This window comes from Ovis aries, chromosome 2 (assembly GCF_016772045.2).
Source record: "Ovis aries strain OAR_USU_Benz2616 breed Rambouillet chromosome 2, ARS-UI_Ramb_v3.0, whole genome shotgun sequence".
NCBI classification, from domain to species: Eukaryota; Metazoa; Chordata; class Mammalia; order Artiodactyla; family Bovidae; genus Ovis; species Ovis aries.
The window spans coordinates 37,962,523-37,988,331 of NC_056055.1; the positions used below are offsets into that span (position 1 = coordinate 37,962,523).

The 25,809-nt window shown below is 43.3% G+C and overlaps 1 long non-coding RNA gene across 5 annotated transcripts in view; it reads right to left on the bottom strand.

The window, feature by feature from the left end:
* Positions 1-602: 602 nt before the first annotated feature.
* The window catches only part of LOC105607270 (uncharacterized), a 36,442-nt gene continuing 11,235 nt past the window's right edge, over positions 603-25,809 (bottom strand). For 3 of the 5 annotated variants that reach the window (XR_003588075.3, XR_003588074.3, XR_009599534.1), the window contains 5 exons: positions 23,731-23,873; positions 20,838-20,933; positions 19,681-19,771; positions 11,215-11,313; positions 603-6,614 (listed from right to left, as the gene is read on the bottom strand). This is a non-coding gene — a long non-coding RNA (uncharacterized LOC105607270). Of the gene's footprint in view, positions 6,615-8,776; positions 18,041-19,680; positions 19,772-20,837; positions 20,934-23,730; positions 23,874-25,809 lie in introns of all 5 variants that reach the window. The other 2 variants (XR_009599533.1, XR_009599535.1) reach the window with 2 other exon arrangements.

Genomic DNA, 25,809 nt, shown 5'->3' on the forward strand with positions numbered 1-25,809 from the left:
GCATATTTTGGGATAGCATGTCTTGAACTCCTGCAGTCATCTTTTGGGGTGGCATATTCTGCTACCCTCATGACCCACCTTTGAAAACTCCCCAAGTTTCATGGTCTAGAAGCTGAGTTGGTAGATCTCACTCAACCAGTCTCTTAATCTTGAGAATAGGTCAGTTCAGTTAAACAACTGTGTCTCATTCCAGGAAGTGATATTGCAGGTGGGATCCTCCCAAAGTTAGAATTGATATGGTACAAGTAAGCAGGTATTTGATAAGAGGCATTTCTCTGGAAACAAAACAAACAATGGTTGGAGCACACTGTAAGTCAGTGTCTGAGTCCAGAGGGCAGCCCTGAGAAGATTTCTATATATTGGGCTGGAAGTACCTTTTGAAGTTTAATATTAATATTTTTGATGATGTCATTGGGTGTTCTGGTGAACTTTCTGAGTGACCTAGACAGCAACAGACATGAAGGTTGTCCATACATGATCCGTTGTGGTGATTTCTCTGAGGTTTATATCAAGTTGTCCAGCTTCAGCTTCCAGGGCTTTGGGAAAAGGGCAGGTTTGTTTTTAGGGATTTCAGTCAGAAGGGTGAAAGAAAATTGCAAGCATTAGTTTGGAGAATTTTAATCAGATATTAGAGAAAACTAGAATTTAAGATCCAGTCCAGTTTGCTAGAACCTCATATCCACAAAGATTGTTATAATTTTCTACTGAAACAATCTTTTGCTGTACAATCACCCCCATTTCTAGAAAATATAATCACAGAAAAGCAAATTTGTTCACAAAACAAGTTTGGGCTCGCAAAACTTGACCTGATTATTTACATAAGAGCAGCAAGAATAGCAATTGAGCATGTAGGTGCTTTTAAAATCTGCTTTGTTAGAACTTTCATAAGGAATCTCAGATTGGACTTTTAAAAGACTTTCAAGGCTAGGAAGCCAAACCAAGAACTCATTGTCAGAGTTCACATGCATATCTATACATTTGGGTTAATTCCTCTCTTCTCAAAGTCCCCCCCCCCCCGAAATATACTGAGATTCCTGGGACTGGTAGGAAGTGATCTTCCTTACTCACTTGGTAAGGCTGGAAAACCTAAAGTCAAGGAACCAGGAAGTTTCTTAGAAGGGGCTTAATGGCTCAGATGGTAAAGCAGAGCCTGGCAAGGTATAGTCCATGGGGTCACAAAGAGTCGGACACAACTGAGCAACTTCACTTTCACTTTCACTGTAAAGTCAAGCTTACTTCCTTAAAGCTGTCTGGTCATATCTTATTCTACGTACATCATTCTCCAATTTGATATCCTAGTCAAGCCTTAGTAATATAACTGTTTCCAACTGTGTCCTGTCACAAGAACAACAGATTCTTCTACAACTTATGCAAATAGCTATATTGCTGTGAAAATAAGAATACACATTAAGAGTATGAATTCTGGAGGGATCAGATAGGGAGAAAAGATAAATGCTTCAATTCTGTTTATGAAGGTATACTAAACCAAACTGCAGTAAGTCATAGGTAGCTTAAGAGAAAAAAGCTTAAGAGAAAAGAGCTTTCTTAAATCTAGAAAACAAAGCATGAAAGAACTAGCAAAATTTCAAACAAAAAGTAGTACAAACTGTAGCTGTGCTCATCAGTTTATTCAGTCCCCTATGATTAAATCTTATTTTGCTTGATCTTGAGCTACCAGTTTTATGACTCATTCTGTTTTTCCATTACAGTTTTGGAAATTCTGACCCAGTTTAATGATATGATCTTAAAGTTATTGGAAACTGGTATCCTAGCATACTTATAAGTCCTTTCCATGAATCTGAAGACAAAGAGTTTTTGCATCATAGGTACTTGCAAAAGCTTTCAGGAAACATCAGAGTAAAACAATAACTGTCTGTGACTGACAAAATGACCGTGGTTAAAAACTTGATGAAAGTTCATTTAAGAATAACTGACAAGGAAATTTGGTTATTTCTGCGTTGTACACAGTTTAGGATGATAACTAGAGTTATGACTGATAACATTGTAGGAGGATGTATCAGATTCTAGGAATTTCATATACTTTCTGGAACACACAATAATAATATACATCCTTACAAATATAACTTAGGAGGGTTAAACATTACTTCCTTAAAAAAAGAGAAGAACTCTATTTTGTACTGGCATATAGCCAATTAATATGTTGTGAGTTTCAGATGAACAGCAAAAGGACTGAGCCATACACATACATGTATCCTGCTGCTTCTGCTAAATCGCTTCAGTTGTGTCCGACTCTGTGCGACCCCATAGATGGCAGCCTACCAGCCTCCCCCATCCTGGGATTCTCCAGGCAAGAACACTGGAGTGGGTTGCCATTTCCTTCTCCAATGCATGCATGCATGCTAAGTCGCTTCAGTCATGTCTGACTGTGTGACCCTATGGACAGCAGCCCACCAGGCTCCTCTGACCATGGGATTCTCTAGGCAAGAATACTAGCTCGCCCTCTGTTGTCCCCTTCTCCTCCTGACTTTAATCTTTCCTAGCATCAGAGTCTTTTCTAATGACTCGGCTCTTCACATCTGGTGCCCAAAGTATTGGAGCTTCAGCTTAAGCACCAGTCCTTCCAATGAATATTCAGGGCTGATTTCCTTTAGGATTGACTGGTTTGATTTCCTTGCAGTCCAAGGAACTCTCAAGAGTCTTCTCTAGCATCACAGTTCAGAATTTCACATGATGTACTCTGCATATAAGTTAAATAATCGGGCGCCCTCTGGGAAATCCCAAAGTTAGTTCAAGGTCAAAAAGACTTCATTTAGAATTTGGTTTTTGGTACATTTTCCAAACTTTTTAAGAGATTGAAAAGATGCAAGAATACACAGAGAAAATGTACAAAAATGACCCAGATAATCATGATGGTGTGGTCACTCACCTAAAGCCAGACATCCTGTAATCTGAAGTCAAGTGGGTCTTAGAAAACATTACTACAGACAAAGCTAGTGGACTGGAAAAGGTCAGTTTTCGTTCCAATCCCAAAGAAGGGCAGTGCCAAAGAATGTACAAGCTACTATACAGTTGCAGTCATTTCACTTGCTAGTAATGTTATGCTCAAAATCCTTCAAGCTAGACTTCAGCAGCATGTGAACCGAGAACTTCCAGATGTGCAGGCTGAGTTTAGAAAAGGCAGAGGAACCAGAGATCAAATTGCTAAGATCTGTTGGATCATAGAGAAAGCAAGGGAATTTCAGAAAAACATCTAATTACGCATCATTGACTAACTAAAGCATTTGTTTGTGTGGATCACAACAAACTGTGGAAAATTCTTAAAGAGATGGGACTACCAGGCCATCTTACCTGCCTTCTGAGAAACTTGTATGTAGGTCAAGAAGCAACAGTTAGAACCTTACATGGAAGAACAGACTGGTTCCAAATTGGAAAAGGAGTATTTCCCAATACAAGGCTGCATTTTTTAACTTATATGCAGAGTACATTATGCAAAATGCTAGGCTGGATGAATCACAAGCTAGAATCAAGATTGCTGGGAGAAATATCAACAACCTCAGATATGCAGATGATACCATTCTAATGGCAGAAAACGAAGAACTAAAGAGTCTCTTGATGAAGGTGAAAGAGGAGAGTGAAAAAGCTAACTTAAAACTCAAAATTCAAAAAACTAAGATCATGGCATCCAGTCCCATCACTTCATGGCAAATAGATGGGGAAAAAGTCAAAACAGTGACATATTTTATTTCCTTGGGCTCCAAAATCACTGCATATGGTGACAGCAACCATGAAATTAAAAGACACTTGCTCCTTGGAAGGAGAGCTACGACCAACCTAGACGGCGTATTAAAAAGCAAAGACCTCACTTTAACGACAAAAGTCCATATAGTCAAAGCTGTGGTTTTTCCAGAAGTCATGTATGGATGTGAGAGTTGGACCATAAAGAAGGCTGAGCACTGAAGAACTGATGCCTTTGAATCGTGGAGAAGACTCTTGATTCCCTTGGACTGCAAGGAGATCAAAGCAGTCAATCCTAAAGGAAATCTACACTAAATATTCATTGAAAGGACTGATGCTGGAGTTGAAGTTCCAATACTTTAGCCATCTGATTTGAAGAGCTGACTCACTGAAAGGACCCTGATGCTGGGAAAGATTGAAGGCAAAAGAAGAAGAGGGCAGCAGAGAATGAGATGGTTAGATAGCATTACCAACTTAGTGGACATGAGTTTGAGCCAACTCTGGGAGACAGTGAAGGACAGGGAAGCCTGACGTACTGAAGTTCATGGGTTGCAAAAAGTCAGGCACGACTTAGTGACTGAATTATAAAAACAAGTTTTTTCAAAAATATCAAAAGATTTCAAAACACTTGGTTAACTAGTAGCATAGGTCACTGTGAAATAACACTTAGTTATCCATTTAACCAAAAATGACAAAGCTCTCAAAGGCAAATATGGAAATTATATAGTAGTAAAAAGAAATTCAGCTCTTTTAACATAGAAGATTTGCTTTTCTTTTCCTTTTACTTGTGTTGAGGCATAGCTGATTTATAATATTATGTAAATTTCATGTGTACAACATAGTAATTCACAAATTTTAAAGGTTATACTCCATTTACAATTATTTTAAAATATTGGCCATATTTCCTATGCTATACAATGTATCCTTGTAACATTTATTTTACATATAGTGGTTTGTACCTCTTAACCCTCTACCCCTATTATGTTCTGCCCCCCTTTCCCTAACTCCAACTGGTAATCACTAGTTTGGTCTCTAATGTGTGAGCCTGTTTCTTTTTTTGTTGTATTCACTAGTATTTTTCAGATTCCACAAATAAGTGATAACACAGTAGCTGGAGAAGACTTATTTCCTTAAGTAATCAAAGATCTGATAAAACAACATGAATCATAAGAAATTATTTCCTTTACAATGTTCACACATAATTACAGCAGTGTTAATTATATTGATTATATTGTACATTACATCTCTAGTATTTGTTTCTCTTATAATTGGAAGTTTATACCTTCTGATTGAAAGGGAAGTAGCTCAGTCATGTCTGACTCTTTGCAACCCCATGGACTGTAGCCTACCAGGCTCCTCCCTCCATGGGATTCTCCAGGCAAGAATACTGGAGTGGGTTGCCATTTCCATCTCCAGGGAATCTTCCCGACTCAGGGATTGAACCTGGGTCTCCCACATTGTAGGCAGATGCTTTAACCTCTGAGCCACCAGGGAAGTATACCTTCTGATTACTTTCCTCCAATTCCACCTCTCCCCTCCTTTATTCTTGTCTTTCTCATTCTGGAACAACCAGTTATTCTATTTTAGGACAAAATCACTCTCATTTTTTTCTTAACAAAAATATGTCTCCATACCTCATAATTTTTCTTACTTAAAATCATACCCTACATGCCTTGTATACTTGGCATAGTTTTTGTTCCTACTGCTTTTAATTATATGCATTAATTAGAATTCTTAACTCTTGAAAAGTGAAAGTAAAAGGGAAGTCCAACTCTTTGTGACCCCAAGGACTATAGCCTATCAGGCTCCTCCACCCATGGGATTTTCCAGGCAAGAGTGCTGGAGTGGATTGCCATTTCCTTCTCCAGGGGATCTTCCCGACCCAGGAATCGAACCCGGGTCTCCTGCATTGTGGGCAGACGCTTTACCATCTGAGCCACCAGGCTTAGAGACTTTAATTTCTAGTAAAAACTAAGAAAAGCAATTGGAACTGTCTGTCACACCAACATTCCAGAGGTGGCAAACTTGTGACTATGTCATTTCATAACATCCAGAATCATAGGCTTCCACGTTGTACAATTTTTTAATGTAGCAAAAGGATGCTTACTATTAGAACCAATTTTTTTCTGTTTATAATTAGAGACCAAAAGTGAGCAAACTTAGGCTTTCTTGTTTTCTATGTGTAAAAATCAAGCATTTTATTTATATAGCAAGAAAGCACTCATTTATTCTCTATTTAAATAGCATACTTGAGATTTAAAATCATATTTGGCAATGTACTGCAGGATGCTAAAAAGACTTCATCCATATTGCTTTGGATTTCCTGACATCTTGTTATATGTTTTCCATCATCCATTGAAACAGTTAGTTCAGCTTCCTTAACCTGAACTGGACACTTTAAGGATGTAAAAGCTACACTTACGTTTAGTAAAGTTTCAGAATATTATTTTATTTAGAAATTATCTAGATATTCAGTGGACATTTCAAGCGACCAAAAAGATTTTGGAAGCTATTATAAACTACTTTATATTTTATAAGACATAATTGTTGAAAAGTTCATTTAAAATTTATTTTTAAAATTTTATTTATTTAAAAAATTTTTGGCTGTGCTGGGTCTTTGTCGCTGCATGATGGCTTTCTCTAGTTTCGACGAGCAGGGTCTGTTCTTCGTTGTGTTGTGCCAGGCTTCTCGTTGCGGTAATTTCTGTTGTGGTGGCGCACAGGCTCTAGGTGCCTGGGCTTCAGAAGTTGCGGCACATGAGCTTAGTAGCTGGGCTTCTGGGCTCTAGAGCGTGGGCTTAGTGGTTGCGGTGCATGGTCTTAGTTGCTCCGAGGTATGTGGAATCTTTGCAGACCAGGGATCAAAACTGTGTCCCCTGCATTGGCAAGCAGATTCTTATCCACTGTACCGAGGAAGTCTGAAAAGTTAATTTATAAACTTTTATTTCATCTACATTTAGTTAATTCCTTTGTTCTTAACAATTATGTTTGGATAAGTGGTGACAATTTCATGAGATATTATACAAGTTAAATTATTTTAAATTATGTTTCTTCCTGACTAGTAAACCCAGGTAGAACAAAAGTTGTATATATGTATAACATTTGATACTAACATCCCTGAAGACATGCCTATTTTTGTTTCATTAAACCAGTAATATTCTTATTTGCCAAAGATTACCTGCCACGTGAACTTGAAAAACACTGGGTTTCTATATTTCTCTGAGAGAATATTTAATTTATATAAGTATTTATTTTCCTTTAAGTCAATTAAATAGAGTTCTTTTACTAATTGGGGCTGCCCTGGTGGCTCAGTGGTAAAGAATCTGCCTGCCAATGCAGGAGATGTGGGTTTGATCTCTGGGTCGGGAAGACGCCCTGCAGGAGGACATGGAGATTCATTCCAGTATTCTCGCCTGGGAAATCCCAGGGACAGAGAAGCCTCGTGGGCCATAGTCCATAGGGTTGCAAAGAGTGGGACACAACTTACTGACTAAACAGTATAGGCATACATAAACACACAAGACAAACACAAACTGAAATCTTACAGCTTTTATCTTAAAATTTTAGCCATATGTTAGGTGTATTAATTCACAAAAGAACAGTTGGATCCAAATTGTGTTTCTGGCAGATTAATAGGTTGATTACCCACTACTTGGCTAAGGTTTTCACTTGTATTCAAGGAGAAGACTTTTAAGAAATTTCACTTTCTCAGATTCCAAAAGCTCCTAGTTCCTTTTCCATAGTTGCTTTGAGGGGTGTTTGAACCCCTTGAAAGCCCCTGATGTGGGGTAAGGGACCTTAAGTTCAAGTGTCTGTAGGGAGTTGAGGGGCCAAAGTGGGAAGGAAAAGGTCTGGTAGGGTGGACAGAGGGCTGGAAGAGGTAGGCGTTTGATGGGGCTTAGTATAGGATTCAAAGGAGCTGAATGGAAGATGCAAGGTGGCAAAAGAAGGAAGGAGGAGCAGAGAGAATATGGAAAGGAAGGGGTCTTAGAGGAGTCAGTTTGGTGAGATCCTAAGTTTTCCCAATGAAGTTTCAAATTATCTGCAGCAAAATCATGCTGACAAAAAGGAAGTGGAGAGATTTCCCTGGTGGCCCACTGGCTCAGAATCTGCTACCAGTGCAGGAGACACGGGTTCAATCCCTGGTTCGGGTACTAAGATCCCAAGTGCCGCAAGTCAACTAAGTCCACATGCCACAACTACTGAGCCCGTGTACCGCAACTACTGAAGCCTGTACACCTAGAGCCTGTGCTCTGCAACAAGAGGAGCTACCGAAATGAGAAGCCTGCGCACTGCAACTAGAGAGTAGCCCCTGCTCTTTGAAACTAGAGAAAGCCGGCACACAGCAATGAAGACCCAGTGCAGCCAAAAATAAATAAAGAAATAAAAAAAACTTTTTTAAAAAAGGAAGCGGACAAAATTGGTGGAATGTAATCAGCAGAGCTTTGAGAAGAGGGTTTCAGTTGATTGGAAAGTCCCGGGAAGAACACTGTCAAATAGAGAGGACAGAGAAGTCTTAAAAAACAAAAACAAAAACAACTTCTATCAGGCTCTGAATATCAGCTTCCAATTAGGAAGGGCATCTTCTGACCATTGTTTAATCACTAAGTCGTGTCTGATTTTTTGCGACCCCATGAACTGTAGCCCACCAGGCTCTTCTGTCCATGGAATTTCCCAGGCAAGAGTACTAGAGTGGGTTGCCATTTCCTTCTCTAGGGGATCTTCCCTACCCAGGGACTGAACCCACGTCTCGTGCATTGGCAGGTGGATTCCTTTACCACTGAGCCACCTGGGAAGCACCTTCTGACCATAGAGTTCTTTTTTTAAAAATTCTTTCAATATATTATTTTATCACATTTCAGCAAGTACAAACAGCAAATATTTCTGGCAATATTGAGCTGCTTTTAAAAATTATCTCTCTACCTTTTCTTTCAAACCAAATATAACTACCAAGTGACTCGAAACCAGACCTTTCACGACTTAACTACGGACATGAGAGCTGTCCCGAAAAAGGGTGCAAAATGTGCAGCTCTCCTAAGACCCAGAAATACAAAGATCGCTGAAAGAAAAAAAGGCTTACCTCCCCTGCAAGCTGGCAATAGTCAGTAGGAGGAGAGCTGCAAATGGGGTGTGGCCCACATTCCTGTTTGGCTACATTCTTGGCGCCCCCCAACCTGATTGAGCCACCTGTACACACAAGAACCAACAGCCTGCTTTCAAGCTGAGGTCTCAGGACACAACATGAGACAAATAAAAAAGTAATAGCTGTTTCCAGGAGGGAAAGGATAGATAACCAAAGTGTTGTGTTAGTTGTTCAGTTATGTCCGACTCTTTGCACCCCCATGGACTGTAGCCAGCCTGCCAGGCTCCTCTGTCATGGAATTCTCCTGGCAAGAAAATACTGGAATGGGGTGCCATGCCCTCCTTCAGGGGATCTTTCTGATCAAAGTGTACCCCAAAAACAAAATTCATAAGAGTCACAATTCAGAGAACTAATTCTTTTGTGGGGTGGGGCTAGGCTGGATCTTAGTTGAGGAATATAGGATCTTTAGTTGTGGCATGCGAGCTCTAGTTCCCTTTCTAGGGATCAAACCTGAGTTCCCTGTGTTGCAAAGAGGAGTCTTAACCACTGGGCAACCAGGGAAGTCCCAAAGAACTCAGTAGTGTTTTTCTCCTGCTAATTTGAAATTGGAAAGGAAGGGCCTACATAAAACTTTGCCTTTCTCTCTTGATTGAGCCATACAGAGAGTTCCAGGAACACTGACTTTGGGATGAAGTCTTACCCATCTGCCAATGTTCCTAGGATTCCATCTGAGGAGGGTGGCTCAGTGGTCCCTTCTCATCCCCAGAAACTGTAGAAGAGGGAAAATAATTTTCTCTGTACCCTTCTGAATTCCTGTCTGAGACTCGTAATAGAACACAGATTAACAAGAGCAAAGCAGACAGAAGTTTGTTAATCTGTCTCTCTCATACATACATGGGAGATACCCAAGGTAAAAATAAATAAAATTTCCTAAGGTGGCTTAGGAATTCAGGATTAAATGCCATCTTAATAGGGAAAGGTGAAGGGTTGGAGGGCAGGGGATGTAGGCCTTAGAGGAGTGAAAGTGTGCTAAGTCACTTCATTCATGTCTGACTCTTTGTGACCCCAGGGACTATAGCCCGATAGGCGCCTCTGTCCATGGGATTCTCCAGGCAAGAATACTGGAGTGGGCTGCCATGCCCTCCTCCAGAAGATCTTCCCAACCCAAGGATCTAACCTGTGACCTGGGGATCAAACCGGAGTCTCTTACATTTTCTGTATTGTCAGGTGGGTGCTTTACTACTAAGGCCACCTGGGAAGCCAGCTTCACAGCACCATTCAAAGATTTTAGATCAAGCATTCCAGCAGGACTACTGTCACACAGCCTGGCATGGCCAGAGGTGCCCACTTCTTAGGCAGGCACCTGCTGTCAGGATCAGCCCTTGCAGGAACTGGAGACTGATTGCACCTGGAAGCGGGGGGGGGGGGGCCCTGCCACCTGACACACCTCACCCTAGCCCTTGACCCTGCGAGCACTTAAGCTGGGAGAGTCACTGACTCATGATGAAAATCAGACATTTAGGCCTCTTGTAAAACAAAGTTCCGTCTAGGGGAGTGTATTCGTTTCTCCAGGTTGCCATAACAAAGTCTCACAAACCAGGCGACTTAGAACAGAAGAAATCTATTTTCTCACAGTTCTGGAGGCTAGAAGTGTGGAATCAAGGTGAGGGTGAGATTAGCTCCCTTTGAGGTTCTGAGGGAGAATTCATTCCCTTGTTTCCCCTGGTGGCCTGCAATCCTGGCACTCCTTGGCTCGTAGGTGGGTGATTGCTACCCTCTCTGCCTCTGTCTTAAAGTGGCTTCTCCCTGTGTCTTTCTGTCTTCACGTGACTGCCTCCTTCTAAGGACACCAGTCAGATTAGTGGCCAATCTTACTCCAGTATGAACTCATCTTAACTAATTACATCTGCAATGACCCTATTTCCAAATACGGTCACATTCTTGGGGTTAGGAATTCCACTTACAAAAAAAAAAATTATTTACTTTATTTTTCTGCATCAGGTCTTAGTTGCAGCATATGGGCTTTTTCACTGTGGTACACAGACTCTCTAGTTGTGGTGCGTGGGCTTAATTGCTCTGAGGCATGTGGGATCTTAGTTCCCTGACCAGGGATCAAACTTGCGTCCTTTACACTGCAAGGCAGATTCTTAACTACTGGACCACCAGGAAAGTCCCGGAACTTCCACTTGCTATTAACTAATTTATTTATTGAGACAAGATGACACAAATGAACCCATAATAGGGCAAAAAAAAAAAAAAAAAAGAATTTTATTTTACATCAGTTTTGAGAGCTGCTTCGTTCTAAGTATCCTTATTTCTGTTTGGAGCAAGGATCACAACCTGGTGATTCAGGGCCAAATTTGGCTTCCAGGAGTGGGTCAGTGTCTCCACCATTCCCTAGTATGTTAAGCTGGCCACTTCACAAATTTGCTTACCTGAGTGGTCCTTGAAGGCATCTGCATATGTGACCCTTGGATTAGAGCTTGCTGTCTCAGTGTGCCTTCATGATTTACCATCTTAGCATCAGAATTACCCTGGGAAACAGAACAAATGTGTTCCCATTTCGATGACCAGGACACAGAGGCTCAGAAAGCAAAGGGGATCTGCCTCGATCACGCAGTTGGAAGTAGTGGAGCTGAGTCTCCCACCCAAGTCTCCAGCCACCCTGATGGGGCTTGTACCTGATCAGGACATCTCCACGTTTCCAAAGCTCTAAGGCTGCAGTGGGCTCTCAAGACCTGCCCTCTGCCCCATTTCTTCAGCTAGATTTTCAGAGTAGCAAATGCCACTAGCATTTTGAGTCACAGAGACTTTTTAAATAGCAGGCACATTCCTGGAGGAAAACCTTTGCAGATGTTCCTCTGAGAGAGAAGAAAGTATAATAATATGCTGTCTGAGTTAAGGGCAGGCTTGTTTTGAGCTTGGTTAAAATTTTCCTTCTCCAAATATGCAAGAAAAAGGAGTGAAAGGGACTACTCCTTCTTTTCTCTTATTCTGGAATTCCTATTAAATAGGATGGCAAACATTTTGGACCCACCCTCCAGGCTTCCTAACCTTTCTTTTCCTTTTTTCCCCCATACGCCAACATGGTATTTTAAAATTAAAGATCCAGATGAGGAACAACCTTTGAGGGAAGGTCTTACTTAGGGGTCAAGCCCCTCCAACCAGCCCCCCCCCCCACCCCTTTGAAGGCATTGGCTTCTTGGAGGGAGTGTTCTTCAACTTGCTTTTTGGTTGCTCTTTTGAGAACTGGATATTTGTTCTGGGTCCTCCTAGAAATATGCACTTACAGATGTAAGGAAATGGAATGAAATTGCTTGGCATTTCCTTTTGCTTGGTATTTTGAAATTTCATCATAATTAATCCAGGTGTTGCTGCTGTTGTTCGGTCACTAAGTCATGTCTGACTTTTTGCAACCCAGTGGACTGCAGCACTCCAGGCTTCCCTGTCCTTCACTATCTCCTGGAGCTTGCTCAAACTCACATCCATTGAGTCAGTGATGCCATCCAGCCATCTCATTCTCTGTCGCCCCCTTCTCCTCCTGCCCTTAATCTTTCCCAGCATCAGGGTCTTTTCCAATGAGTAGGCTCTTTGCAACAGTTGGTCAAAGTATTGGAGCTTCAGCTTCAGCATCATCAGTCTTTCCAGTGAATATTCAGGGTTGATTTCCTTTAGGATTGATTGGTTTGATCTCTTTGCTGTCCAAGGGACTCTTAAGAGTCTTCTCCAGCACCACAGAAGTTCGAAAGCATCAATCTTTCAGCGTTCAGCCTTCCTTACGGTCCAACTCTAACATCCATACATGACTACTGGAAAACCATAGCTTTGACTATATGAAACTTTGTTTGTAAAGTGATGTCTCTGCTTTTTAATACATCATTTAGGTTTGTCATAGCTTTCCTTCCAAGGAGTAAGCCTCTTTTAATTTCATGGCTGTAGTCATCGTCCACAGTGACTTTGGAGTCCAAGAAAATAAAATCTGTCACTGTTTCGACTTTTCCCCCATCTATTTGCCATAAAGTGATGGGACCAAATATCATGATCTTAGTTTCCTGAATATTGAGTTGACAGAATCCAAGTGTAGGTCTTTTTTAAAAAAAGTTATTCTTGGTGCTCAGTGGGCCATTTCACTGTGAAAGCTTATTCCTTTCTTCACTTCTAGGAAACAATATGTCATTGCTTTCTTTTTTAATTTTTCCCCTTCCATTCCCTCTGTTCTCCCTTTCTGAAATCCCTATAAAATAGGATGGTAGAATCTCTGGATCCATCCTCCATGGATTCCCCACTTTTTTCTATGCCAACATGAGGTGTTTTTTATTAAGTAATAAAAATAACTAAATGAAATCCTCTAAGTCCCTTTAAGACTCAGCCTTGCTGTGTGCACAGTAGGTGCTGAATAAACATGACCTCCTTCATTCTCAGCACCTATATCAACAACCACATTATTATCAACAGTAACATTTATTGGCTCCTTATTGTGTGAAGGCAGTGAGCAAAGTACTTGACACAGAACCTTATTTAATTCCCAGAAACCTATGAAGTAGGTATAATTATTGTTTCCATCTTACAAATGAGAACACTGAAAGCCATTAAGCAGAGAGGTTGGCAAACTACTGGCAGTGAAACAAACTGACCTCTGTCTTCTAACTTTTATTATTATTAGCTGCACCATGGGGCTTGTGGGATCTTAGTTCCCTGACCAGTGATCGAAACCAGGCCCTGGCATTGAAAGCGCCAAGTCCTAACCACTGGACTGCCAGGGAATTTCTATCTAACTTTTCTTTTATACTGACCATCTCTGTTCTTTTGAACTGCATTTTGGGAGAATTTCTTCATTTGATCTTTCAACTTTGTTATTCACCCTTTAGCAATATCTATTTTGTGATTAGTCCATTGAATTTTTATTTGGAAAACTGAGTTCTTAGATTTCCAAAATCTCCAGTTGATTTTTTTTAATATATGAAATATCCTTTCACATTTCTTGTGAACCTATTAATTGCACTGAATCTGAAGTCCTGTTCTTTAGTATTTGTTAATTCTGCTTATTTAGTATTTGTTTGGCTGCTTCAGGTCCTAGTTCCATCACTCAGGATCATTGATCTTTGTTGCAGCATGCAGGATCTTTAGTTGTGGCATGCAAACTCCTAGTTCCCGAATGAAGGATCTAATTCTCTAGCCAGGGATCAAACCTGGACCCCTTGCATTGGGAGCTCAGAATCTCAGTCATTGGACCAGCAGGGAAGTCCCTAATTCTGTTTCTTGATGTTAGTTTTTCTGATAGTGGATTGTGATGGTCCTATTTCATTATCCTGACTTTATTCAAATGTGTAGTTTTCTAGATATTTGTCCATGTCTTTATTGTGCATTCTTATTTTTGTCTGTTTTGTTTACTGAGCCCCCATGTAGTAACTTTGTGGGAGGAGTGGAGTGTGTTGGTTGGAAATAGATGAGGTGGGTGTAGGTAAGAAAGAAGAGGACCTATCTTGTCTTTTGGGTATGACAATCCTCTACCCTTTCTGGACTTTAGCTATTTGGAACAAGACCTTACCTCGGGCCAAAGAACCTGGTTTGAGGTGAATCTCCCCCATAGCTTGGTGATCAGTATAGGTGTGAGGATAAGGAAGGGGGAAATTTCATTAGATACTTCAAATGCAGTTTCCAAATTAACAATCCCAAGGAATGGCCCAGGTTCCAGTAACACAGAAATTTTGAAATTCAAGTTCTTTCTTAACATTTCTCCTTTTGTGCCAGACTTCTCTGCATGATTTTTTTTAAAACCAGTGTCAATTTGTTCTTTATTCTCTGCCTTTAGTATTGAACTTAGAATGGTCTTCTCTACTCCCTTCCACTTCAAAATGATATTAATAAATATTCATCTATCTTCTTCTTTTACTATTTTGATGATTTTATATTTTACATTCAAAGGTTTCAGCCATCTGGAATTTATTCTAATGTCAGCCATGACTCGGAGCTCTAACTTAATTTTTTTCCCTAATGGTGAGCAAGTTGTACCCACCATGCGTTTGGCCTTTTAAAAGGCAGCTCAACTCCCAGAGCTCCATAAAAGCCTAAGAGTTAAGAATAGAAAAGCTAGGACTGTAACTCAGTCAGATCCTAATCTCTGCTGCATCACCACTCACTCTGGGACTCTGGCAGCACTCTGTTCTCCTTAGGGAAAAAGCTCTGGCCAATGATGTAAGGCCAAGAGGGCTGAGGCAGTGAGAGGAGGATTTGCAAAGAACCCTCTGGAGGAGGTTAACAGAGGCTATGTCCCTGCCACCAGGCATGGCCTTATGAAAAACAGTTGGTCAACCTTGAAACTGTTGCAAGTGGCCCCAAGCTCTCCTCCTTAACTGTATTCTCTTTCTTTAAACCCTTTGTCCTTTCTTGACTCCAAGCCCAGTTCATGCTGCTCCTCTATGAAGCTTAGGTGCTCCTTGTCCTGGACCTCACTGCATTTGGCACTAATGAAACCTTTGCCATTGTTTATTGACACGTCAATGAGTTAACAAATAAACTAAGTTCCCAGGTTCAAAGGATGCTGCCTGCCATGTACAGGAGACAAAACCCCAAACACCAGAAGATAGATGTGGCCACCTCTGTAATGTTTGCTGGGGCTCCAACCGTTCGTGGTACCGTGGTTGGTACTGTGGAATGGCTGTGACTCTGATCAGGCCGCCAGAAGCTAAGGAGGCCATTCTATTTGACGAGTGTCAGATCCTGGAGAGAGCAGGAAGAGTCAACTTTCTCTCTTTCCTCGGGGAGCTGATAACTTATGTGTAAGTGTGTAGAGGGAATCTTGGAAGAAACTTCAGGAAAGAAAGAATCAAGCCCAACAAAGCCTCCTAAGAGAATAAGGGATAAAGGTGAGTTGGAGAATGCTCCTTCATCTATAAAAAATGTGCACCAGTGGTTCTTGTGTGCTGACTGTGTGTGAGGCTCCAAACTCTTAACACACTATGTCTCATTTGATCCCCGTGAACCCAGGTGGCATTTTGTTGATGGGAGGTGAGATGACTTAACTATGATCACCACAAGGGGGCCACAACCAGAAATCCAGGTGAGGAGGGGGTTAACTTCAGAGAGGAGAAGGACCCACCCTTGGCTGTTTGTACTTCTTCTCCTTCTCCTTCTGCTTGGAAGTACCTGGTGGGGCTGAACAGAATTTTCAGTCTTGTTCTCTGGGCCTTTGAACTGCAGTTTCCTCCGCCTACATTGCCCTTCACAGCACTTTTCCTCTGGTGAAATTTCAGCCTTCTTTGAGAGGCCAGCCTCCCATGTCCTGGCCCCCGTAGGGCCTCCTGCTCCTCCTCCGCCCCTTCCTGGAGCCCCTTCCTGGAGCCCTTCAGGCACGGTCCAGCCTGATTGTAGTTCATGAAGTACATGTCTCCCCTAGGCCTGCCTCCCTGCAGGCTGCCCTCACTGAGGACAGACTAACTCTTTTTGGTCTTTCCAGGGTCTAATATAGGGCCTGGCATGTATGCTTGTTGAATAAGTGCAGGCAGAAAACCAACACTTTTTTGAGCCATGTCAATGCATCAGTTTCAGAGCTTGTTCCTTTTTATCCCTCTAAATCCTCCCCTGAAGATTATGTGAAACTTAGCTGAGAACCACAAAAATGCTCATTCCTTTGAATTGTCTTTTGCGCTATTTCCTTGGGAATTATCCTTCCCCTGCCCCGCCCCTAAAAGATATTTTACACTTTGAGACTTAACAAAGAGAAAATTTCTTAAAATATACATGTATTACAAAATTTATCATCGCACCCCTTTTCAAATGCACAGTTCAGTAGTGTTTAGTATGTTCACAATGTTGTGCAATATATCAGATGAACTTTTGCATTTTGCAAAATTGAAACTATACCCATTAAACAACTCCTCATTCCCTACTCCTCTCAGCCCCTGGAAACAACCATTACACATGTCTCTATTAATCTGACTACTCTGGGTACCTCATGTAAGTGAAGTCATTCCGGATTTGTGACTGGCTTATTTCACTTAGCATAGTATCTTCGAGGTTCATTCATGTCATATCATAGCATATGTCAGAGTTTCCTTCATTTTAAAGACTGAAGAATATTCCGTTCAGAGGTAGCTTTTAGTTTGTTTCTTTTTATTTAATTTTCAACTTTTCTATTGCTTTTCAGTCTCAGATTTTGCTATTACTTTCTCGTCTCACTGCATTGTGATTAGAGAATGTTATCTATATTCATCCTACTTTGAAATGTACTGAGATTTTGTTCATTTGTTTTTATCAGCCTGTCATGTGGTCATTTGTTAATGATCAACAGGCACTAACAAGAGTATATTCTAGGTTTTCAAGGTATGAAGCTTGATGTCTTTTAATTTGATCTATCTTACTAAGTCAACAAATCAAGTCCTCATATCCTTCCTGATTGTGTGATTTATTGATCATAGACTAAGAGAGGTAAGTGAGAATTTTCTACTATTACTATATTTCTGTCCATGTCTCCAGGTACTTCCTCTTTTTTTGCATTATAAATTCTGATACTTTATTTTTGGTGCATAAATATTTATGACAGATCTTCACTGTGACTGTCAGCCTTTATCATTACAACATTTTCTCCTGCGGCTTGTTTTCTGATTTTCTGTGAGTTCAGCTGTGTCTGATATTAAAATCATAACTCTTTTTTGTTGTTGTTGTTACTTGTATTTGCATGTGTGATGTTTATTCTGTTTTCTATTTTTTCCTTCTCTTCTACTTTCAGTCTGTCTGAGGAGCACTATTTTAGATATGTCTCTTACACATGGCACTAGCTAGGTTTTATTTTATGATTTCATGAGCTGCTTCTAAAGAGTGGGGTGATCAGGTCAAAGTTAAAGAAAGCTTTTAAAGCTCTTCATCCTCATGGCCAAATAATTTTTTCACTGGTTGGACTGCTTTGTCCTGTTACCAGCATTTAGAAGCAAGCCATCTCCCCACAATTATCAGCATGACTATTACACTGCTGCTTAAATATTTAATAGGTGAAAATGGGACCTCATTGTTCTTTCATGCTTTTCTTGGCTTCATCTAATTCTACTTTAAGTAAATAAAGATGGAAGAAAAAAAGAAGTTAAAATGAAACATTCCTTTTCAGATATCTTCAGTGAGATTAAAATGAGTGGTGGTATTTCTTATTCCAGATTTCCATGACATTGGACCAATCTTCCACGGGCTCCTCAGCTCAGGCCTTGGATCTTTGCAGGAGAAAACTGTCCAGGTTTCTTTCTCATAGCCCTACACCATGCTTTCTTCCCTCTGAAGTGAACAGGCAAAATAACAGAATAGGAAGATACTGGGTCTGAAGCTAAATTGAATAGCTTCATTGCTATCTGCCATATTGCCAGATTGCAATAGCTAGATTGAAGCTAGATTGAATAAATCTCAGCTCCATCTCTGCTGTTTACTAGCTGCGTGTTCTATGGCAGTTCCTCAACCTCTCTGTAACTTGGTTTCCTGAGGTAATAATTCTTAGGGGTAACAATGACTATAACAGTAAATACAGTAACACCTGTTGGGGTTGTTGTGCAGAATAGTTAATTTATGCAAAACACCCAGACAGGATTGCTGTTGGCTCTTCCTCTGGAAAACACACGGCTTACACTTCAACTACGGTGGTTTTGGTGGAAGCATTTCCTTCTTCCAAGACCCTGTTCTCTTAGCCATTGCATTCAGTCTTAGGCCAGGGGCAGGCTCCTCACAAGAACAGAGCCAATCACAGTCTTTTCCTGGGAACTAAAACTGGGACATGAGAAAAGAAGCCTTTGGTGCCTTTCTGATAGGGAAACTCCCACAGTGTGAGACCCAGGTTCCTGGCAGCCATGTTTCCAGCCTGTGAGGGGAGCTTGGCTTTGAGAGTGAGGCTAACTGACCAGTGGAGAAAAGTTGACATTAGAAATGAAAAGAGATGGACATTATTGGAACCTTTACTTTTGGCTGTCTTCAAAGGCACCTTATGAGCCAATAAATACCCATTTTCTCTAAGATTGCCCTCATTGAGTTTGTCACTTGGAATCAAAAGAGTCTATTTCTTAAGGCACCTTAGGACAGTATAGATCATGAAGTCTCCTGTCTGTCCACCTCTCTGAGAAGCCCTCCCTAAGACATACACACACATACACACACACACATATTCGTGCACACACACTCATGGCAATTCTAGATATGAACTGGTAGTCTTTCTTCGCCTGTGCTGCCCACACAGACCTTAGCTTCTCTATACACACCAGAGACCGCTGTGCTCATGCCTGGCCTAAGGAACTGCACTTGCTAAACAGGATGTTATCCCGGAAATCTGTGCCCTTCTCTGTAGGCCCCTTGTTCTTTTTTTTCACTGCCCTATTCAGTAACTTCGCAAATATCTAATGAGCACCTGCCAAGAACCATGTCAGGCCTGGGGCCCCAGAGAGGCAGCAGACAGTTCCTGCTGTCAAGGAGCTGCAGGCCATGGGGGCCATCAGGCTGTCAGAAGACAGCTCCAAGAGAGACGGCGGGGTGAGTGTGGAGCAGATGTTTCTGCCAAGTGCTGCAGGAGCTCAGAGGGGGCTCTGTCACTGGCTGCCGAGGATTGTCTACTGAGACTCTGTCTATCTGCCTCCAGCTTCTGCCCACCCCAGCCCACCCTGCCTACTGCCACCAAAATGTCTCCCCCAACAGCTCAGTTCAGACTGCCTCTGCCCCCTTCCCAGGCTTAAGCCCACAAGCCTTAGCCTGGCAAGACCCTAATCCGGATATTACCTCAACCTATTTTCTCAGCCATGTTGTCCCCTGGTCCTCAGGAAACTTACCCATGCCCGGTCACTCACCTTCATCACATATGTCTGTGTTTCCCCACCTTGGTGTCTCTGCTCACCCTGCTCCCTCTGTCCCCCATCCCTGCAAGTCCCAGGTATACATACCTTCCAAGGTGAGGGATGGCAAATGTGTGCCATGTGCCTGCTCTGATCATCTGGCTGTGTTGCCGTGTTGAGAAGGATTCTGTGGACATATCTGTTTTCAGTGAAAGAGTAAGGGATCAGGGACTTCCCTGGTGGTCCAGTGGCTAAGACTCCAAACTCCCAATGCAGGGGGTCTGGGTTTGATTCCTGGTCAGGGAACTATATTCCACATGCCACAACTAAGACCTGGCACAGTCAAATAAGCAATTTTTTTTTTTAAGAAAGAGTAAGGGATCAGTCAGCAAAATCAGCCATTGGCACCAAATTGGGTGTGTGCTGTGGCTGGTGATCGGGGAGAGGTGGAGGGTTGGAGGGAGTGGGTGGTGATGAACAGCACTCTTGGGCTGCAAGAGCATTTTGGTCTAGGTTGAGGTCTTATGGATTGCCCCACCCCCATGAAGACTTCCTTGCTCCTTCAAGTGAAATTAACCTCTTTCTCTTCTGAATTTTTATAGCCTTCTCTCTGTGCCTCAGTGACAGCACAGATTGCTGCTATCTTTTTATGGTACCTCTGCGTTGTTTTTTTTTTTTGAGGAGACAGATGGTACCCTATAGAGTATGGTACAAGGGAGAGATTCAAAACACATTAACCAAACAGATGGAAACCTGGTTGGTTCCACATGATGGAACTGTGTGGAACACTAAGATAGATATACAAAGAGCCGCAAAGGGCCTGCACCATGCGGTCGGCCTTCCCCATAGCCTTGGGCAGACCTGGGGACTGTTACAGCTCCGTTCTGACTCCTGAACCAATGTCCCACCCTGCTGCTTCTGCCTGACCTGTCACCTGCTATCTTCCCGGGCACCTGTGACCACTGAGGTCTGAGCTCCCAGCTTCTCTAATTCATCCCTTGACTCAGTAAACCAGGGTTGATGCTTCCTCAGCATCCTTCTCTTCCTGTGCTTGCTGTTAGGGGCCCAGGGACGATGTCCTGCCTTCAATCTGATCACAGGCTGGGAGAGAGTGGGGCAGAGGTGGTGGAAGGATGGAGCCCAAGTCACAGGATTCAAGAAGTGATGTGGGTCCTAAGATAGGAGCAGAGAGGGTGCTGAGGAGGGATAATAGTGGCTTCTGGGGTGGGGTGGAGTGAGGGTGGAAGTTCTTGACACACCCATACCCATCAAATTTCCTCTTCCTCCACGTTCTGCAGCACGTCATGGCTGGGTTGCCTGATTGTCACTGCAAGCTCTGTGTCCCCCAGTTCCCAGGGGGCCTGTAAAGATGGAGTGAGGAAACATTTAAACAGCCTCAGAGCCTCCCACCTCTCCCTGTCCCACACAAACACTCAGACCTCAGCAGCCCAGCCCTAATGACCACTCCAGGCCTGAGAGCTTCCAGCCACTCCTGGACTCTCTTGAATCTCCTTAGCTGCTGTTCACACCTGGGATTCTGGGCCCAGGTAACCATCTGCCTGTCCCTAAATTATTCTCGGGGCTCCAGGATGACTAGCAGATTCACTCAGGCTGCCCTATCCCTCTGTTGCTCGGGGACTCTGGTGCCACCCCTGGCACCTCCCTCACCCTTTTACCCACTCCCCTCCCTGCTTCCCACTCCACACACGTTTCGGCTGGAGACCCAGCTGCAGAGCCGTGCAGCCCTGTTGGCAGGAGATGTGCTGGCTTGAGAGCTGCCTGGAGGGGAACGTGGCAGATCACATTTCTTCAGCTCGTGCCAAATATTATTCAGACGCAGCTTTTCAGACAGACACAAATTGCTCATCCAATAAACACAGAAGGGCTAATCCCAAGACATTTATCAGAGTGGAGAAAGATGAGAGAAAAGGGAGACACACAAGAGGCCTTTGAGAGCTGGCCTGGTGTGGCTGGCCTGAGGGGAGGTGGGGAGACCTGCAGGCACTCCCAGGCTTTTCTCCTTAGAGGACCCGAAATCCAGCGCCAGGGCATTGGGGTTTGCTTTCGCTGTGACACACAAAGCCAGGGCTGGTGTGTACATGTCCCAGAACAGAGTGGAGGAAATGAACGCAGGCCAGGATGACTCTCTGGGCAGTCGCCCCCACCTCTAGTTGTCAGTGGTCGTGGGGATTAGCCGTCTGCAGGGACTCTGTCACTTCTCAACCATGCACACACAGTAAGCTCTCAAGGTGTGCTGTGATTGCTGGCAAAGCTGTCAGGAGACAACACTCCTGGACTGGAATTTCTTATTTCTGGCTGACAGGTGTGAGACCACAGCTGCTGAGAAACAGGTTGATGTAGTCGGCCAACCACGATGGCAGTGGACTGGAGACACAGGGGACCTCCATCAGTACCAGAGGGCTGGCCAAGCCTCTGAGGTCCTTTGCTCATCCCTTTCTGCCGTGCCTTCCAAAGGGCGCCTTGAGTGTTCCTCTTTAGGGATTCTGCCCAGAAATGAAAGAAAGCAGGCCCTCCTCTGACACCCCATCTTGGAAATCAGGGAGAGGAGGCCCAGGTGAAGTCTCTAGAGATAGCCTGGATCCTCCCACAGTCTATGCCATGCCACTGGGACTCTGGTGTGTGCCCAGGGAGAGGTGGGCATGTGCCCATTGGAGGGAGGAGGCATTAACTAGATCAGAGTGAGGGCACAGAAATAATTGCCAGCATTTATATAGTCGGGCACTGTTCTTACTTTTCTCACAACACCATGGCACAGTAGATGTACTATTATTGATGCCATTTTTCTGGTGAGGCACTGAGAGGTTAGCTAGCTTGTCTAAGCTCACCCACTTCCTGAATGAGAGGCTTTAGCATCTGTGCTCTTAACTTGCCATACTGCCTACAGTGATTTTCAGAAATCAGCTTCAGAAATGCCAGTTGTATGGAAGTACTTAAGAGAGTAGGGTTTGGAGGCTGGAGTCCCTAGACCTGGGATGGTGCCTCTGAGGCCCAATGTTAATGCAGGTTTCCACTGAGAACCTGGGGGGGTCTATAATTAGGCTGATTAACCCTCGTAGTTTTCCAAGAACTGAGAGAGGTCTTGGGATACTGATTTTCACTTTTAAAACTGGAATGGTGGTTCAGTGCTGAAGAATCCACCCGCCAAAGCAGGAGACCTGGGTTCAATCCCTGGGTTAGGAAGATCCCCTGGAGGAGAAAATGGCAACCCACTCCAGTATTCTTGCCGGGAGAATTCCATAGACAGAGGAGCCTGGCAGGCTATAATCCATGGGGTCACAAAGAGTCAGAAATGACTTAGCAACAGACTTTCATGTTCATGGGCAAGTAGGGTTAAGTTGACCATCCTGCCTGTAACATCAGGGCTGGTCTTGGATTGCTGTGCAACTTCAGGTCCAACCTGCAGGCCACCTTCCCCCTCACATTCCCAGACTAGGGAATAACAGAGTGGTGTGCTGACTGGGAAGAGGGGCAGAATAACAACCAGCTGGCAGCAGCTCTTCCCAGACACTTAGGAGGTGCTGTGCTGTGCTTAGTTGCTCAGTAGTGTCCGACTCTTTGAGACCCCACAGACTATAACCCACCAGGCTCCTCTGTCCATGTGGATTCTCCAAGCAAGAATTCTGGAGTGGGTTGCGATGCCCTCTTCCAGGGGATCTTCCCAACCCAGGGATCAAACCTAGGTCTCTTGAATTGCAGGCAGCTTCTTTACCACCTGAGCCACCAGGTAAGCCCAAACTTAGGAATTTTGGACTGTAATGACAGGCAGCAAAAAAGCAGGGACACCTCAGCCCTCAAAGCTTAGTGGGCACAGGTGTCTTCTGGCAAGGCCAGTCTTACACAATTAGGAAGACTGGGAAATTACCAGGGGAGGACTGACAGGCAGCCCAGGTGCCTCCCAAGGAAGCCGGGGGAAGCCCCTGCCCACCCGGCCTGCCAGGAGCAAGTTTCTATTCCTGAAACTTCATTCCTGCCAGGAATGGCCTCTCCTCTACCCACCTACCCAGTGACCCACATTGACCTGTGTGCCTAGGCTAAGCATCCCTTACCCTTCTCCCTCTCTAATTTTGTCCCTGCTTGGTACATGACCTATTTGTCAGTCTCTTTGATTGTAAAGTCTGAACTTCACTCATGCAATACCTGGAAGATTCCAAGAGGAGAATGGCACAGAATCCACGGGTAGAAATGCTATTGGGTCTCCAGAGGGACAAGAACAGGGCAAGAAGCCTCAGGAATGTAGGCAGTGCTCGCTCTTCACTTCTGGTCCCACTTCTCTTTGTGGTCTGTAAAATAGAAGACATTGCAAGAGTTCATCCAGCTGCTCAAAATAAATTTGTTTCCTGCCCAAATGAAGTCAATCCAAGACACTGAGAAAACTTCCAAGTGAGATTGCGCAATCCCTGTCAGGGGTTTTTGGAGGACGAGTGCAATATGAAGAAGTCTGGAACACTGGTCATGTGCAAATGATTTTCCACTTTTGAAAAAGGATGGGTGGTGGTCGGTTTCTGTTACTTCAAACAGATCTAAGGGGGAAAAGGGAGGGGGGATTTGCCAGTTCAGATTACTGATGAGTCCAGGGCAGTCTGATATGGCCATGGCAGGGCACACTCCCACCTCCTTTTCGGCTTCAAGGGCAGGCTCTTTCCACGTGGTAGTTTTAGGGGGTCGAATGGTGTACCCCCAAAATTCATGTCTACCCAAAACCTCAGAAAAGATCTTTTTTAAATAAATAATTTTATTTATTCATTTATTCTTGGCTGTGCTGGGTCTTTAACAAAGAATGGCTGTGTGGGCTTTTCTCTAGTTGTGGTGAGTCAGGGCTACACTCCAGTTGCAGTGTGCAGACTTCTCATGGCGATGGATTCTCTGGTGGAGAATGAGCTTTAGGCATGTGGGCTTCAGTAACTGTGGCACATGGGCTTAGCTGTTCTAAGGCATGTGGAACCTTCCCAGATCAGGGATCGAACCTGTGTCTCCTGCATTGGCAGGTGAATTATTTATCACTGAGCCACCCGGGAAGCCCTCAGAAAAGGTCTTTTTTGGAAATAGGGTCTTTACATATGCAATTGGTTAAGGCAAAGATGAGGTCATACTGGATTAAGGTTGGGCCCCTTTTTCTAGTGATTGGTGCCCTAATCAGAAGACAATACATCTGCAGAAGAGAGAGATACACACAGAGAAGGCCATATGGTAACAGAGATAGAGTGGAGGGACGCAACTAGAAGCCAAGGAAGGTCAAGGTTGCTGGAAGCCACTGAAGGTAAACGAGGCAAGGGAGGATATTCCCTAGAGCTTCTGAAAATGCTAGGGAAACATCCTGTGTTTGGACTGCTAGCTTTCAGAACTGTGAGAGAGGATATTTCTACTGTTTTCAGTTGCCAAGCATGTGGCAATTTGTCACAGGAGTCCTAGAAAACTAATACAATACCCTTGACAATTCCAGGTTGGCCACCCTAGAGGAAAGGAAGAGGCTTTTTCTCAACATTTACCAAAATTCTGGAGAGGAGGGGACCTTTGCTTCCTGAACAAATCACTGTGACTGGAGGAAAACAGCACTCTGTTTGGACTGATATGAATTCCACATTTACTGAGTGGACTGTGGTGAGGTTAGACTGTCCCAACCACGTGGGAAGAGTGGACATCTTTTACGAGAATGAGGAATGAATACAGGGGAGACAAAATTAACACCTGTCCATTACAGGGAGGAAAAGCTGATTCTACAAATCATGCTCTCATCTAAGAATAGATTTTTTAAAATAATTTTATCTATTTGCCTATGCTGGGTCTTTGTTGCTGCATGGCTTTTTCTCTAATTGTGGTGAGTGGGGGCCACTCTCCAGTGGAGCTTGGGCTTCTCATTTTGGTGGTTTCCCTTGTTGCAGAGAACTGGCTCTAGGGCACAAGGGCTTCAGTAGTTGAGTTGTGGCATGTGAGGTCAGTAGTTGCAGCTCCCAGGCTTTTGGACAGCAGGCTCAGTAGTTGTGGTGCACGGGCTTAGTTGCTCCACACATGTGGGATCTTCCTGGACCAGGGATTGAACTTGTGTCTCCTGCATTAGCAGGCAGATTCTTTACCACTGAGCCACCAGAGAAGCCTAGATGATAGTACAATCAAGAGGAAAAGTAATCTGCTAAATCACTGGAGTGAATCTATGTCACTACATTTGTTCATTCAGCATGCAAACCCCTTTCTAATTTTGGAGAAATTTTCTAATGATAC